At 40.8% G+C, this 11,032-nt stretch overlaps 1 long non-coding RNA gene across 1 annotated transcript; it reads right to left on the bottom strand.

The window, feature by feature from the left end:
* Positions 1–1,512: 1,512 nt before the first annotated feature.
* LOC136291091 (uncharacterized) lies at positions 1,513–10,301 on the bottom strand. The gene is made up of 3 exons (XR_010721428.1): positions 9,937–10,301; positions 5,569–5,646; positions 1,513–4,606 (listed from the first exon to the last, which is right to left on the bottom strand). It is a non-coding gene; the product is annotated as an uncharacterized lncRNA (long non-coding RNA).
* Positions 10,302–11,032: the final 731 nt, after the last annotated feature.

Below are 11,032 nucleotides of genomic sequence, written 5' to 3' on the forward strand. Positions count from 1 at the left end.
GAGATCATTTTAGAAGGCAAATTCTCATCAGAAATTGGGGAGGGAGGGAGGAAAGGGAAGGAAATTCATGACAGATTGTGCTGTGAATTCCTAAGCCTGGAGTTTTGTTTGTGATTTATCATTGCTAAGCCTTATCAAGCACTGATTGAGTCTTTCCTCTCTCAGCCCTTGAGGGTGCAGTCTGTGGTCTCCTGCAGTTCCCTCCCAGATGACCAGCTTCTCTAAATGCTAATCAGATGATACGGACCCTTCTGTGATCTTGTGAAGGGCTCTATCAGCAGTTTGGTAGAAACACCGTCATGTAAAAATGATATTCCCTTGTCATCTCTGAGAGGTGTCTGCCAGGAAGCAGGGTAGAAACACAACATCAAACGGTTTGTATATTGTCAGCTCCTGCAGTTCGCCCTCTGATGTGTTGAATTGTGGACAAATACTTACCTGACATGGCTTGTGACAAAACTTGGACTTTTGTGAAGAAAATAGACATTTCATAACTCATTTATTTTGTTTCTTCATTTGCCAAACTGAATTCAATTCAAACAAAAAAGCTTACACTGTTCCAGATGGAATAAACTTGGGGCCAACTTCCTAGCAACCTTAGTTTTCTCATGGAATATATCATGAACATCTACAGGCAACAAGGCCAGCAATCTCCTAACAAATAAGCAAGTAATGAAGTAGTGTCTCCCAACACATAACTAAGAAGGCAGCTATGCCACCAAACCACTATTCCTTGGTGCTGCCATGCTAAGGGCAGAGGAGGAATTCTGCTTATTCTCTTTGAGGGATCTGGCTGGTACAACGTATATGTGATCCTTCCTTTGCCAGCTGCTGGCTGAGAGCTCCTGGAATCAGAGGGGGGCAAGAGGCTGCCTCAAGAACTCTGTGTCTCCACTGTCCTACATCCACCAAGGGCCACCTCTGTGCTGGGTTATGAACAGACCTGTGCAGGCACTACCTGGGATGCAGGCTCTCCAAGGATTTCTTCTACAGAGCTTGTGGGGTACTTCTCAGGTGCTTCTTCAAGCCCACAGGGTTGCAGGTCCCAGTCATGGGCAAAGTCACCACCTGACCATATTTAACCAATTAACCAATAACCAAAATGTAATATAGTATCTAAGGTAATAAAAATGCTGGGCACTGCCTACCCTTCCCTTTCAGATGCCTTTCCCTATACCGTGAGGTGCCCAACCTCAGCAGAGAGGACAATGGTCTACTTCTCTCCTACCTCAGAGGAGGGTCTGGATTGCCCTCTGTGGACAATTGGGTTCCTGGGACAGAGGAAGGCACCTTTTGAGGACTGCATTGCCCTCCAGAAACATGCAGAGGCACCCACTTAGAATTCGCCTAAGGAGCTACAAGGGAAATCCACTCCAGTTGTGCAACATTTTTCCACTGTGCAAATACAAAAACCATGCAAAATTTAATTAATTCCTTTTATCTACTATTCAGGTTAAAGCTAACCCAGCTGGTGTCATTGAATATGCCAAGAAGTTTCAACCTGGGAACAGTCAACAATCATTTATTGATTTCAGTTTTCTCAAACAGCAAATAAAAACTTCCCCACCCTACAGCTGAGAGCACCATGACAGCCTCTAAGGAAAAAGCTGTCACCTTTTGTGACTCACCCCCAGAGTCACAATATGATAGAAATCCTCTTCAACCAAGCCTGCTGAATTTAAGCAACCCAGATAGAGATACCAGCTTCTAAAAATGACTAATAAAATGTGTCTTGGGAACACAGTGGCATCCCCAAACCTAAGGCCACGAGGAACTCGGTCCCCAGCCCAAGAACTGCTTATGTGACAATTCTGGGAGCAGATCTGCTCCCCGGCTCTCACACACCACCCACCCACAGACCACGCACAGATCCACAGGTCATTTCTTCTCTTCCAGCTCTCCACTCCTGAAGTCTCCAGGTGAGAAAAACCAGTGGGGTTTCAGGGGCAGCACAATGGCCCCAAGCTACCCACAATCACCACACATTATTGGAGTGGGGGGGTTGAACTCGCTGAAGGGCTGTTTTGCTTAATTAGGGGCAAAGCAGTTTCAGATATTAATTACCGCTGGCACTGTAGGGCCAAGTTCAGTTCCCCAAGCTTTATCCAGAAGTGTAGGAGACTATGGAGATACAACCTGATATGTTTATCTTTGTGAAGCACGCTCTCTGCCTCAGTCGTGTGCCAGATGTAGCCACAGCTGCAGGAAGTTGTTTATCTGCCCTTGTGACCTTGCAGAAGTGTCGGGTGATGGTAAAATCATGTTTTTATTGAGCATCTCTTCTCTCCAACTGGAAATTCTTCACCATCAGTTAAAATGTACTTTAAATTCTATAAGGAAGCCAAGCACTGATACGACGGAGTTCTGTAATCCAAATATATCCTTTACAGTGAGCTTGCTGAAAGAGTTTATTTTGGTGAGCCAGCCTGAAAATGTTCACCTTAGGGAAAAAACTGGAATGTTTGAACACCTGTGGTAGCTACTGTTATTAGCACCCTTTCTAAATCTCATAAATCTGTATATTTATTGCTCCTTATATCTTCACATTTTCCAGAAACTTCATCTATCCCATTAGTTGTACTGTGACATTATTCTGGAGCATAAGGAAGATCCTGTGAGCCTTTGGCTGCATTGTCCAGGACTACTGGGGCACACATGCACTTGGTACCCCCAGGATTCCACTAAGAGTTGGAAACCAAATTTTACTAGGTCACTCTGAAAATTTTATTCTTTACAGCTCTCCAAAGGAGAAAAAGGATACCGTGTGTCAGATAATTCTGCCAAAATAAATTTACAGCTGCAAATGACAGAGCAAGAGCATTTGTCTGTAGAGCTAGATACTAATATACATTGATTGATCAACACTATGGTGTAAGTGATAGTCCTGAGCATGGGAGAAAAAGGATTAAGCAAAATACAAATGGTATGTATCCATCAACCTTATCACTCAGGAGAAAAAATAACAGTGTCATTAGCTAAGTTTCCAAAATAGCACAGTTTCCTGCTTGAAAGTCAATCCTTCAGAAACAGGTTAAGCCTTCATTTTGTTATGACATGCTGGTAAAGTCACAAGGGTGCCTTTGGTCTTTTTCTGTCAACATTAACGTGCTAAGTGAAAATAATTGTTGCAATGGAAAACACTCGCTTGGCACAAAATACATTAAAATCATCGATATTCCTTTTTAGTTGAACAGAAAGATCTCGTTTGCCAAAAAAAGTGAGTAAAAGGACCTGATAATACTTTGTTTTCATTTTTCCCTCAACCTTTAATCCCTTCATTTGAGTCAAATTTGCATAGTAATTTTAGTAATTCTTTACCTTTTTCATTTTCAGAATAAGCAATGCAATTAATAGTAATGTAGTCACTTGAATACTAAATCTTCCACATAACATTAAAATCGAGGCACATTCATTAAGCCTGTTGGTGCTGTATTCAATTAGCTGCTTCTGCCTCTGCTGGTAACTTCCAGACATTCACAGTAGCTATGTTTAGACACATTTACTATGTGTTCATGACAAAACCAGAGCCATGGATGCTTTAAAGCTTGGAGTAGATCCCCATAAAGACGAGGCTGCTCTTGAAGGTTTGCACTGACTGGAGGTCAAATTTGAGAATTACATAATTCTTTGCTGCAATCTCATTTGTTTGGGCCCAAAGATAATCTGTTTACATTTGGATAGAGACCTGATTTTTTTTATTATTTTTTTAAGTTAATTTAGTGTTCTTGAAAGAGCTGGGAGCAAATATCTTACTGAACCACAGAGGAATGACATCTCGGCTAGGAGCAGCGTAAATTCCCCACCTGCTCCTGATGAGGTGCCTCATTTCTTTTTCTGACAGACATCCTGGTGGGGATGAATGGGTAGGTCAGCCTCTACAATGAATTTGGCCCTGGAACATTTACTTACTTAGTCCTTGGCAAAAGTGCCTGCTAAGAACAGCCATGGTGGCAGTACCACGGTGTGGCTACTTCTAGTTATAAGACTTAATAGTTCCTTTCACATGGGACACCTGGGAAGCATTAAAGGCCAGTAACATGAAGACAGACTACAAGTAAGTTCCTCATCCTGGATCTTCTAGCATCACAGTGGAAAGTAAATCATAGTTTGTTTATATGGGCAATTAGATGCTGAAATACATAGATTTAGAGCACCCATAATGTTACCTTGAGTCTGTGTTTCATATCAATCTTTACTTCCAAAAATCCCCTTTTCCAAAAGCAAATAGCTCCACCCTAGGTAAAATAACCCTCAAAGTGGATGTAGAACATCATATGGTTATATGTGAACACAGTAGAAACCTGCTGACTTCACAAAATTATCCTCATTCATTTTTAGTGCCATATGATTTTGACATGCAAAACCTTTGAGGTTTCAAAACAGACAATTAGGTGGACCAAATGAACACACTGTCATTCAAACTAAACTGTATTCAGGTATTTATGAAGTACTGATTGAACTCCTCTTGCAATAGCATGCCCTGTGCAATTCTTGGTCATATAATATATACTGAGTAGGAAGGTGAGATTTCTTCTTTATGTGTCATGGCTTAAATTGCTGCCAGAGCAGGAGGATTCATTCCAGTGCTTGCAATCAAGGAGCGACCCTGCCCAATTGAAAGAGATTCAAAGAACAGATATAAAGGACATATGTTTTCATGAACAGACACCAGGGGTAGTTCTTATTTAAATTAACAAATCAGAACAGAGATGATTTGATCATAGCTGCATGCACTTGTGTTGAGCTTACAAGCTGGATATTTTAATCTGTATAAGACCAAGGTATAATAAGTGCATAGAGTGAGAAGTTGAAGCCACACAAATTCAGTTTAGAAATAAAGTGCAAGCTCTCTGGCTGTAAGGATAACTAATCACTGGGAAAACTTACCAAAATTTGTGGGAATTCTCCACCACTGAAAATTTGTAAGTCAAGAGATAAAAGTCTTTTGTTTGTTTGTTTTTTTCCTAAAAGGCATTCTAGGTCAAATTTTCATGGATGCCTCATGTCTTTGCTGGGGAGGAAGGCATCCTTTATGTCCACAGAGGCTTTGGAGTTTATGTCACTGTCAAAACTGAAGTCACAAAGACTAATTTTGATTGGAATTATTTAAATACCATATACAGGAAAAATAAAATATAAACAGAAATTATCAATTTATTCTTTTCTCACGGCAATAGACACATCTTCACAAAACATTCCATCAGAAACGAATCAAAAAAGTGCTCCTAAATGCATAATTGGGAAATTCTGGCCAGCTCTTGTTTAAAAATACCCCATGAGCTCTCTGTCCTTGCTGGTGCTTTTTCTTTAAAAACCTCCAGTTGAGAGCAATACAAACTGTGGTGCTATGAAAAACTCAGGGCTGCACTCTATAGGCAACTTCATCTCAGGCATAAAATAATAGAGGTGATATTTTATACGTGGCATCAGTAATGTTTGCTAGCTTCCTTAAACACAAACATTTTAAAAATTAGTGTTCTGATCTTTTCTGTTATTCTGATTCATTAAGCGCTCTAAAAGAGTTCTGAAAGTTGAACAAACTCTTTTATGTCCCCTCCAGAGACTTACCTTTTCATGTCTCTACTGTCTATATTCCTTTTGTTCAGACCATAAATCAAGGTTCCAAGCCAGATATTTGTAATAAGTCTATAAAGAACAGAAAGAGGTGTGGTGAGTTTATCAGCTTGAACCACACATTTAAGTTTCTGGTGTACGTAAAAATTCCAGACTTAAGACTCTTGACTCTCCCTTCCAAAACATTTCCTGTACAGTTAGGAGAAAAAAAGAAAAAAAGAAAAAAAAAGAAAAAAAAAAAAAAAAAAAAAAAAAGACAGGGAGAGAGAAAGAGAGAGAGGGAGATTTCTGGAAGGACACACATTAAAAAAGCTATACTAGCAGACTTTATTAGATCCTCAGCAGTAGTGTGGCATGTTCAGACTAGTGCAATGTGCTCCCATGCAGGCCAGCCTGGGAGCACGTTCTTCATTTCCATCACAAAATGAAGAAAGAATCCATTTTTGTTTTTCTGGGAGCTCACAGGAGTTTTGGTACAGGCCAGACTGGAGCTCCTGCAAGGTGCGAGCCAGCTCCCCCCATGGGCAAGGGCTCCGGGCTGCTGGTGGACAGCAGCGGGATAGCTCTGTGTCAGCCCCACAAACAGGAATCTAAAACCCCAGGGTGGAAAACTTCGTGCTGCACAGAAATCCCTTTGTTTTTCCTTCCCTGGCATCTCAAAAATCTTGTTCAATAACAGCTTAGTACTAGTCACAGAAAGGCTTGAGGAATCAACAGAGAGCTGCATAGATTTATTTTCATTTCCTCCTAAGTAGTGTCTTCTAATTCATCAGATCACTTTCCAAGTCTCTTCAGATCTAAGTGGAAACAAATGCTGCATGCAAAAGAAAGGAACTGAGCAGAGAAAATAGTCCACTGTTGTTGCATTTTTAGGTGTGACAAACACTGAAACTGCCTCTCCAGTACATCACTCCAGCACGGGTCACTGGGAAGTAATCTATGCTTTTCTTTAAGTCCCCAAGCCAGATGGAAGCTGTTGATTCCATCTGGAGGTGAACTAGGGAATTTAGCAGACCAAAACTGTCTGTATTGGGATGAAGTGAAAAACTATGTTTCCTCAGCCAGGATGAATTTTCAGGGAGCTTATGAGCAGATCAGGAGTTGAATTCAACCACAGGCAACCTTGATAGTGAGTGCTGAGTCCAAAAGTTTCCAACAGACTCTCTGATCACTAGGAACTGGGAGGAAGACAAGATACTGCTAAAAGTGATTTTTGCAGAGGTGGGGAGGAAGCAAAGCTGCCATGCCCAGACACCTGGTCAGCCAGGGGCTGAGGGCAAGCAGAGGGACTCTGTGTGACTGTTGCAGTGGTGGTCCCAACAAAATGCAGGAGTGACAGGCAGCAGGCTGGCCATTCAGTGGGCATTCACAGTTCTTACATACACTATTCATGACAGTCAGGCCTCTGACTATTGTGCTAATAAATATCAGGAAGGTCTTGAGCTTAACTCTATCCTGTTCAGCAAAGCCACTGAAGCTGGTGTTTAATCCCTTGCTGAACAGGGAGGGAGTCCTGAAATAAGACCAAAGTCAGCTCCAAGATGACTGAATTTAGAGGAATCCAGGAGAGTCCCTCTTGCCCAGTTAGAGCTCTGACAGGCCACGGTCTGTCCTCTTGGCCAGCAGCATTTGCACACCATCTCAGGCCAGCCCATCAAGCCCAGACCCACCCTGCAGGATGCCTAGTGCTTACATCCCTACATCCCTGCAATGGCAGTGGAGATAGGGCCACTTACACTCCTCTGACATGGTGTAAATGAGTGACAGTTAAGGAGAGGTGTTTATCACTTACAGTCCTGTGCCCTGTCCATGCTGAGCACTGGCTCAGACGAGCTAGGCTAGAAGATTTAATGATCTGGCTGTTTTTCTCCTCACACCCATGGGCTGCACAGTTGGAAAGGAAAACCTAAATTGTTTACACAGTGGTACAAATTGCTGTGGTTTTCACCTCTCTCTCTCTCTTCCTTCCCTAACTGCTTCAGGAGCGATTTCAGCAGGAATAGTATTCTTTATGTAAAGCTCAGCAGAGCTATGGGTAAAGCACATTGCTCTGAGTTCCTGGCACACTGCTGGGTTCCTGGCACAAAGACCAGAAGCACATGTAAATAATACATCCCTATTGCTGTGACTATCATCTTGTTGCTCTCAGTCCAAGGAGTTTGAAACCTGTCAGGATAAGATTTCATTAAAACAGCCAAGGAAACAGCAGTCTGGAGAGCACAGCCTGCATCTCCTCCTAGGTAACAGTGCCAGCCCCATGTGACCTCAGCTTTGTTTTGAGTGCGGACAATAAGAATGTTTATTAACTGCTGTCTCGGCTGCTGAACCCAGATGAATCACACAATGAATCTGGCAAGAAAGTCGTGACGTTAGCCAAAGCTGCTTGCAGCATCTGAACACAGGGGCTGGGATTATTTATCACCAGAGACCCCCCATGCCTCAATCATATCTACCCGCTCATAACTGTTTGTTTTTCTAGCCCTCAGTTCAGAGAGCAGCAGAGCAGCATGTGTCAGTGCAAACACACAGGTAAGACACTACAAGTAATTAACTTGTGGATGACCTTTCATTTGCTTTAACACTTCCAGGGTTCTTTTATTTTTTTTTTTTCCAGACATACACACAGATGCCAATGAAGTGGACACCAACATGCTTGTCTAGCTGTACCACAAGAAACCCCTCGGGCTTCTCACACATCTATCAAATCCAGATGACTGTTTCCACTGGGAGAAGATACAGCGTACTTTCAAAAGTGCTTTAAAACCAGTGCCAGCCCCCAGCTCCTCTGGTTTGCTGCTGTCCTTTTAAATGATTTGCCTCTTAATTCTGTTCCCCCAGCTCAAAAGCTAATCCTGTGCCATCATGTGTATGACAGACCTGGTAGGTAAGGAAGTCTCAGCTCTCCTACCTAAAAATCACCAGATATTTGTCTCTGATTGGCTGCATCTGAACATGCTTGCAGCATGCAGTGCTCTTCAGGCACTGTTTCTCTCTCAGCTGAAGCCAGTATCTATCATAATTCTACTGGCATTTGTAGTGTCAAGTCTCTAATAAATATTTATTGAGAAAATAACTAACATAACACTTTCTTGATGAATATTTACAAGAGATTTTCAGTCAGTAAGCACATCAGGGAAGAAAAAATTCCTTTAAAAATCTGCTACTGCAAAAATTTAATTAGAAAAGCAAGACAATATAATAATTAATCAAACAGCTGGCAAAAAGGAATACAAAACTTAAGCACATGCCAGCAATGGAAGAAATACACAGCAAAGGGTTTGAGAGAATAAAAGAAGATATGTGAGCTAAAGTGGAACTGATTCCCTTCTCACTCCAGATTTCATTCAGAACTAGACTGGGATTTATAACAAAAGCTACAGATAAAATTGATTTCCTTTGAATAAAATCCCATTCTCTTGCATCTTCACTTGAAAACACTGCAAAGCCAGCACTAGTCTCATTTACTACATCAGACTGAAAGATTGAGCCCAGATGTATTTAGGATCAAGTCCTGCTAAGGTATCTGAGCTGTTTGAAGTACAAACCATATACTGTTAGCACAGACCTTGCATCTTTTTTGCCCTTTGTAGCAATGTGGCATTAATAAGAAAGTGAAGATGCTAAATTGTTTTTCCAATATTACACTAAATTAGTTAATCAGGAAGAGTTAATTTGCCCAGATTATATTTATACAATAAGGATAAACGAAAAAAAAAATTAAATATTCATCTACAGCTTCCATTTCCCTTGTGACATGTTTACCTTTAGCAACACAAATTATTTTCTGCAGCTGTTTTCACAGCTGTTAACTGTACTTAGTAGTTGAAAACCTGAATTTCTTTCTAGTCATAGGTCACAGACAGTAAGGGTTCACTGAGTCTCTGCATCTTTCCCAAGGCAGGATCACAAGAAAGTATGAGCAGATGCATGAATTTAGACTATGAATTCATGTTATGGCAGAGCACTGATAACATAGGGAAAAATTACACATCTGCATTCTGGAACAGGGCAGTAGCCTGGCATTTTCAAACCTAATGTCTGACTTTTTTACAGCAAGAGGTATCCCTGGGACACAGGCACTTTCTTTAGCTCCCATACAAAGGGAGAAGTACCCACTCCAAATAATACCCAGTTAAGAAGGTGCTTCTTCTACTCAGTAATATCATTCTCATAGTCCATGACAAATGTGGGTCCTGCTCCTGTTTATGATTTCATGTATAGACTGGAACATCTACCACCACAGAGAACAGGACCTGTGTCCTAAAATTCCTTCTGTTTCTGAGACTATTCTTATTAAATATGTACCAGCATTAAAATACTTTAAATTCACAGTCCCAGAGGGTGTAGGAAAAGCCCACTTACGTCATCCACTTCCATGGAGTGTATAAAACAGCATAGAAATGGTCTGTGTTTCCTTGAGGGAATTTTCATTCTTCCCAATTGTGAGCTGCAAATCTTGTTATTAGCTTTCTCATTGCCTGCCCAGTTTATTTAGAGCTTTCCTTATTCAGCTGATATCCCTGAGAAAGCCAGCTGCCCTCCATTACTTTTATCAGCCTTGATCTTTCTCCTTTGGCAGGCAGTTAGTGTCCCTGAACTCCCAAATCTTGTATTTGAGTCTGAAAGTTTCAAAAGAAATCTCAGGGGAAAACTTTTACTTTTGAACCCATGCTTGAATGCAACCTGTCTGTTCCAGGAAAATCATAATCATTTTGAAAGCAAAGATGTTCTGGCAGATTTCTAAACAAAATTATATATATATATATATATATATATATATATATATATATATATATATATATATATATACACAGAAGACAGAGACAGGTATGTCCTTTGAGGATTTTTGTACAGAGTCAGACAATTATTTGCTACTCTTGGGGCCTGAATTCTGCCCCTGCCAAGCCCTGTGGTTATGGCATGAACCAGTGCTCTTTGACAAAAAAACCAGTAATGACACATTCCTGAGAATTTTAAGTTATCTTCCCTGCTCTCATTTTAACCATAACTTACTTAGAATCTTAAGTAAAGGTGCATTTACCTTTCATTAAGCTATATTGAAAATCAAAATAATTCAAGTGATAATTGTGAGCTTTAGGTAGTTTTCTCCCTTAAAAAATTCCCTGAGGTAATGACAGTTTCTCAAAAATCCAAATGTCAGTTCACATAGCAAACAACAACTTGCCCAGACTTCACAGCACACTACCAATCTGAGTTCAATACCATATCATACAAGCTGAATAAAGCTGCTTTTATTCCCAGGGTGAAACTCCAAACCATCTCAGATTCCAAGTTGACTGCATTGGCAAGATACTGGCTAGCTGTGTTTGGTGAAAAATCAGCAAATAATATAGCTGAATGGTGAATAAATCATGTATCTTAGTATCATGGCTCTAAGATGTGTAGATGTCACACCTTGAAGTCTATGGATTCCTGTGCATGAATTATGAATGAAGAT

The sequence above is a fragment of the Chamaea fasciata genome, unplaced genomic scaffold (genome assembly GCF_029207755.1).
Source record: "Chamaea fasciata isolate MVZ Bird 193981 ecotype frontalis unplaced genomic scaffold, bChaFas1.0.hap1 SCAF_6, whole genome shotgun sequence".
Lineage (NCBI taxonomy): Eukaryota > Metazoa > Chordata > Aves > Passeriformes > Sylviidae > Chamaea > Chamaea fasciata.